Below are 5,929 nucleotides of genomic sequence, written 5' to 3' on the forward strand. Positions count from 1 at the left end.
CACGCCGAACGGCAGGCGCGAGCCCCTACGCCCCGCCTCCTCCTCAAGCCCCGCCTCCTCCTTCACACACACCGTCCTTAAGCCGCGCCCCCTCTCAGCCCCGCTCCTCCTGAACGCACACCGTCGTTTGGCCACGCCTCCTCATTAACATACACGGTCTTTAAGCCACGCCTCCTCCTCAGCACTCACTACCTTTTAGCCACGCCCCTCCTTAAGCCGCGCCTCCTCGGCAACGCGCCTCGCCCCTAAGCCACGCCCCTCATTAACACGCGCCGTCCTTAAGCCACGCCTCCTACCTAACACACATAGCCCTTAAGCCACGCCTCCTCAACACACCGCCACGTCCTCCCTGTGGACACGCCGTCCTTAAACCACGCCTCCTCATCAACATACCTCGCCCCTAAGCCACGCCTCCCCTTTGCACGCACCGCCCTCAAGCCACGCTCCGCCTTTAGCCACGCCTCCTCCTTAAACCACGCCCCGACACACGTCCCTTAAGCCACGCCCTCTCGTTGAGCCACGCCCACCCCTCAGACCCCGCCCCCTCCTCAGCCTCCTGCCCCTCAGCATCCTCCGCCTTCGTTAGCCAAACGTGCTATTTTTTTCCCCAAATCCGCTGCAGGTTTTCACAGCGGCGCTCGCTCCTCCCCGAGGGACGCTGTCAGCGCAGGGAAACCCGGCGGCACCTCTCCCTGTGCCGCCCGCGGGCCTGGCAGTTAAACCGAGGCCTAAAAGGCCTACAGTCCAGCCCCAGCGGCGGCGCCCTCTCCTGAGGTAAACCAGCCCCCGGCCGCCGGCTGCTGCGAGGGAAGGGGCACAAAAAGCTCCATAAAACCCAGCGGGGTTGATTTAGGGAGGCCGAAAGGTTCCCGGCAGCGGCTGTGAGTTCGGGTGCGGCCTGAAGGTGGCGAGCGGGGAGCGGGGAGTGAGGAGCCGGCCTGCAGGCCCGGCCCGGGCCTAGCGCTGCCACCGCTAAAGCGCTCCTTTGTCTGCACATCACCACCTTTGTTTCCCTGTGTACGCACCTATTTGGGCATCTTTAGTTTGGAGAAGAAGGAGGCTGAGGGGGGGGACCTCGTTGCCCTCTAGAACTAGGTGGTTTGTAGGGAGGTGGGGGTTGGCCTCTTCTCCCGAGGGAATAATGACAGGAGCTGAGGAAACGGTCTGAAGTTGGGGCAGGGGAGGTTGAGATTAGATATTAGGGAGAATTACTTTACTGAAGGAGTGGTCAGGCACTGGACAGGTGGAGTCACTGTCCCTGGAGGTGTTTAAGAAGTGTGTAGATGTGGCATTTCAGGGCATGCTCTAGTGCCTGAGATTGTAGGGTTGATTTTTGTGTGTGTGTGTGTCTATGGTTGGACTTGGTGATCTCAGAGGTCCTTTGCAACCATGACCATTCTGTGATTTCACCCTCTGCTGGGTTACATCGGTGACAAGAAGCACCCAGTAAATCTGCCTTCATCCCAGGACCGAATTCAGGCCAGCTACCCACTCCAGTTACCACCAATCACCTCGATTTCTACCCCACATGGGGGGAATATCCACCCACCAGCATGGGCATCACGGGGAGGGCTGATCCCCAAGTTCCGAACAACACGCTCCGAAGCTTGGAAAACATTACATCAGTCCCTGACATTGCCAACTTCAGATATGTCTAACCTCTAAATATTTGTTTAGTCTGCCTACAAACTGGCACCGTAAAATCGGGGCAGATAAGCTGTTTTTCTGCCCTTCCTTACGAATGTACCCAGAGAGAAGAGAACATTGCAGTAACTGTTTCACTACAGGACCCCAGCCGCGAGAAGTGCCTGGTACATCTCTGGGTTTATTGCTGTGAGATGTTGGCAACAATCTGACCAAAAAAAAAAAGACAAATCCCTTCTCCAAAAGGTGCATAAACAATCCATCAGCTACTGGCAAATCTTTTGCACATTCATCTTTTTCACAATGTGTGGATTCCTACTTTGAATAACGCTAAGGTATATAAATCTTCCATTTCTGCCTCAGGCTGTCCAGCAGCAATTACCTAAAATAACTTAAATGCTCGGCTGTAAGCATGAAAAGCATGTCAGCCTAGCAGTAAGATTGCTGAAACCAATCTATAGCTCTCTTCATACACATAATGGCTGTGTATGTAATGTACATAATGGAAAGTGCCAATACGCCCTATAGTTGTTACATCCCTTCATGAATATCTATCATATTTACTGCCTCACAATGCCGTGTGGCCACTAGTAACTCACTCAGTTAGTGCTGATCATATACACCACTTTATTATTTCTTATTGGAAACTTCAAACACATTCTCATTACACTTTTTGGTATCCATTTGCTAATAATTATTTGATGGTTTTCCTAGATACATATGTATGCATGAATGCATGCACACTTGCACGTTCTGCTTGATTTTATTTAAACCACATACTACTTTTGGCAGGCATAGGGGTAGGTAAGGTTTTTCAATTTTCTCTTTTTGTCTTTCCAGCCCAGCAACAGCAGATTTGGTTTTAATCAACCTCTTTGCAGCCTTGAACTTTGTCCTCCTGGAATACAGTGCCATTCATTTAAGGATTTCCCTCTGTCTAATAAACATTAATGAATCACACTCTACAATTCCCTTGTGATCTTATCTGGGTTTCACAGATGGGGAAAACAGAGGCAAATTAAGGGGTCTGTACACACCACAAATCAAAGGCAGAGCCGGGGGAAGGACCCAGTAAATCCCACCACAATTCCCCGCTCCAATAACTCTGTGAAAATGCGTTTGTAGCTGCCCAGCTGCTCCGTCGGGCACGGCACTGCACGGGGCAGGGTGGATACTTCCAGGTTAGCCAGGAGGGATGGAATTGCTCCTTTCCTAAGGCTTAACTTTACACATAACCACAAGTTCTGCGAGGTGACAGAGGACTCTAGCTCTGCCAGCTTCCTGTGCTGAATTAGCGCTGCACGGGGCAGGTTGGATACTTCCAGGTTATCCAGGAGGGATGGAATTGCTCCTTTTCTAAGGCTTAACTTTACGCATAACCACAAATTCTGTGAGGTGAGAGGGCTCTAGCTCTGCCAGCTTCCTGTGCTGAATTATTCCTGAGGATGTCTTTTTTTTCTTTCTTTTCCAATGAGCAGAGAGAGAGAGGGATAAGGGGAATATCTCAGTCCCTACACCTAGACCACAGGTTTATCCGTCTTCCCAGAGGAGAGGCATGACTTCACAGGGGATTTTCTTGTCCTTGCTCTGGACAAAATGGTCCATTCCACGATGGGCACAGCTTCCCTTGGTACCTGTGAAGAAAACCACATTTATTAATTACATTGAGTGAGACAGATAATTGCCCTGTGCCTGGAATCTCTAAGTAGGGCCCTTTTCTAGGAAGAAGATCCGTGAGCTGTAGTTGCACTAGAGACAAACAGAATAAATGGATGTTCCCTGCGAGCTGCTCTCCTGTCAGACGACCAGCAGTTTCTCTGACAGCCAGGATTTTTGTGGCACTGGCTGTGAGTCATTATTGAAAAGGCGTTATTCTTAAAACAGGGGATGAGTGCTGTAGAAAGGAGGTGTTAGACACAGCAAAAAAAACCCAAACCCCTTTTACCCCTCCATCTGCTCTCTTACAGTGCCATGCTACCAAACATTTACAAATTGACAAATTTTATTTCAAATTTTGCTCTGCTTGTTAAGAATTGCTTGTTTTTGAAGACAGAATCCTAGAATCATAGAATTGTCTAGGTTGGAAGGGATCTTTAAGATCATCTAGTCCAACCATCAACTCTGATAAAATAGCCGTCACTAAACCATGTCACTAAGCACTAAATCGGATGCCTTGGCATTTCTCCTGCATAATAAATAGATTTTCCTTGTGTTTAGGTCAGTGGAAAACAACAATTTCTCCAGTGCAGCCAGGATAGCCAGGTTCCTCAGAGCTGCCTTCACAGGTTTCTGCTAAAAAAAGGCTGCAGGAAATACAGTGCTGGCAGCAATCTGCACTTCAGCAGGTGGCAAGGGGACAGCATATGGCCAGATCCAGGCTAGGAATTGCTCTCCCAGAATAAAATACAGGTATTTCTGTGCTGAGAAAGGATTTGCAGCATCAATCTACCCTGAGAACACATCTCAACTGCAACCATTTGCACCACCCAGCCCCTGTAGAAGCTCCTCAGCCGGATCTCGTGGAGCTGCTGCCACTGCAGAGGATGAGATAACAGCAATTCCTCGTCTCCTTGCCCGTGGCCGAACAACCCCACTCAGCTTGCCCTAAAGCCTATGTGCTTGCCCCTTCCTCAGCCAGCAGGTCCGAGGGAGCTGTAGTTTGGTCCACACACAGCCAGGGCCACAGCTCTGACCCGCAGCGAGTCACAGCGGCAGATCGTGCTCCCCGTGCCCCAATTCTGCAAAGATTTCTGCACAAACCTCATTGCATTCAGCAGAAGAGACCTGGCTTACTCACTGCGAGCCTGAACTCTGAAAAGTCTATTTTTCTTTTGTCTTCAAAGCCAGTCTGTGACGGGCCAGCAATTGATTTGGTTAATTTACCACCCTCACACGTAGGGCTGCATCACCCTTTTTAAATTTAACTACAGTGTCAGATCTGCAGCTGTTTCCGAGGCCACATACATGAATGATGGCTGCTCCCGCCAGGTGCAAGTGGGGATAAAAAGGTCACGGGCCCGGGGGGGGGAGGATGGGGCTTTGGCTCAGCTGTTTGCATTCTCACACTGAGCACAGTCCCTCCATCCATCTGTCTGTCTGTCTGTCTGTCTGTCTGTCTGTCTGTCTGTCTGTCTGTCTGTCTGTCTGTCTGTCTGTCTGTCTGTCTGTCTGTCTGTCTGTCTGTCTGTCTGTCTGTCTGTCTGTCTGTCTGTCTGTCTGTCCGTCCACCCGCACCAACCCGACAGGATGAGGAGCTGAATATTGGAAACAATTCAGTGACGCTCATATAAAACCACTCCCGAAGATTTGCACTCTCTGTGGTTTAAAAAAAAGCTTTTAAAGCAAATCCTCCAAGCAGCCCTTGGATCAGTGAAATTACCCGTACAGAAATATAAATGCAGAATGGCATGGGAACAGTCTCCCCGGAGACCGGGGTAGGGTGGATAGGAGAATACCTAAATCTTTAAGTGGTGTCTGAGATTTTCATGTTAAATTGGAACATTTTCTTCCCACGCTCACCTAAGAAGATGAAGGGAGGCAGTTACTTATGGGCAGTTAGTGCATATGCTGCTGAGAACAAGCAGGACAAAAAAATCCACCAGGCATGGACCAGACCCATCTAAGTCTCCACCTGAAATATTTCACTAATTCAAGGCTTTTTGTACCTGCAGTAATGAAAGCTGGTGGCTATTTTAAGACCTTCTCACGCTTGCTCTCCTGTTACAACCCATGGGAGGCTTCTAATCTATTTCTGTAGATCAGGCATAATTTCTGAACTTCCTTCTCAAATGTGCAAAATAATCAATAATTCACTTAGGCTCTCCATTCCCTTTGGAGTGCACCATGGCTATGACTTAAACATATTTCTATGACTGTAAAATAAGCAGATATCCTAAAATACCCTGGAATTGTCCTCTTGTATGTAACAGCAACTCCTACTGCCCAAAGTAGTTTTATTTCCCCAACTGTTAAATCTTGGACAAAATACTACTCTTTTGTTCTATATTAAGACCATCGACTAAAAGCAGCTGACAGCTTTCCCAGCCTGGGTCCTCCCGGAGGGGAATGTGGGGTGAAGAACTAACCCTTGGCATGAGCTTTTTCTCACGATAAGTCAGGAAAAGCCAGATTTGCTCAATATTCTCCCAGAATTAGATGGTGGTGGAGACACCCATCGCCTTCCTCTTCCCGTAGCTCTTGCCCCGCACTCCGGTAAGAGGCTCGTCTGTGATTACAAGGTGATTTCCATCCACAGCCTTGTTTTGAAGGAATTGAGATTCATGTA

This window comes from Calidris pugnax, unplaced genomic scaffold, assembly GCF_001431845.1.
Source record: "Calidris pugnax isolate Ruff unplaced genomic scaffold, ASM143184v1 scaffold133, whole genome shotgun sequence".
Classification (NCBI taxonomy): Eukaryota; Metazoa; Chordata; class Aves; order Charadriiformes; family Scolopacidae; genus Calidris; species Calidris pugnax.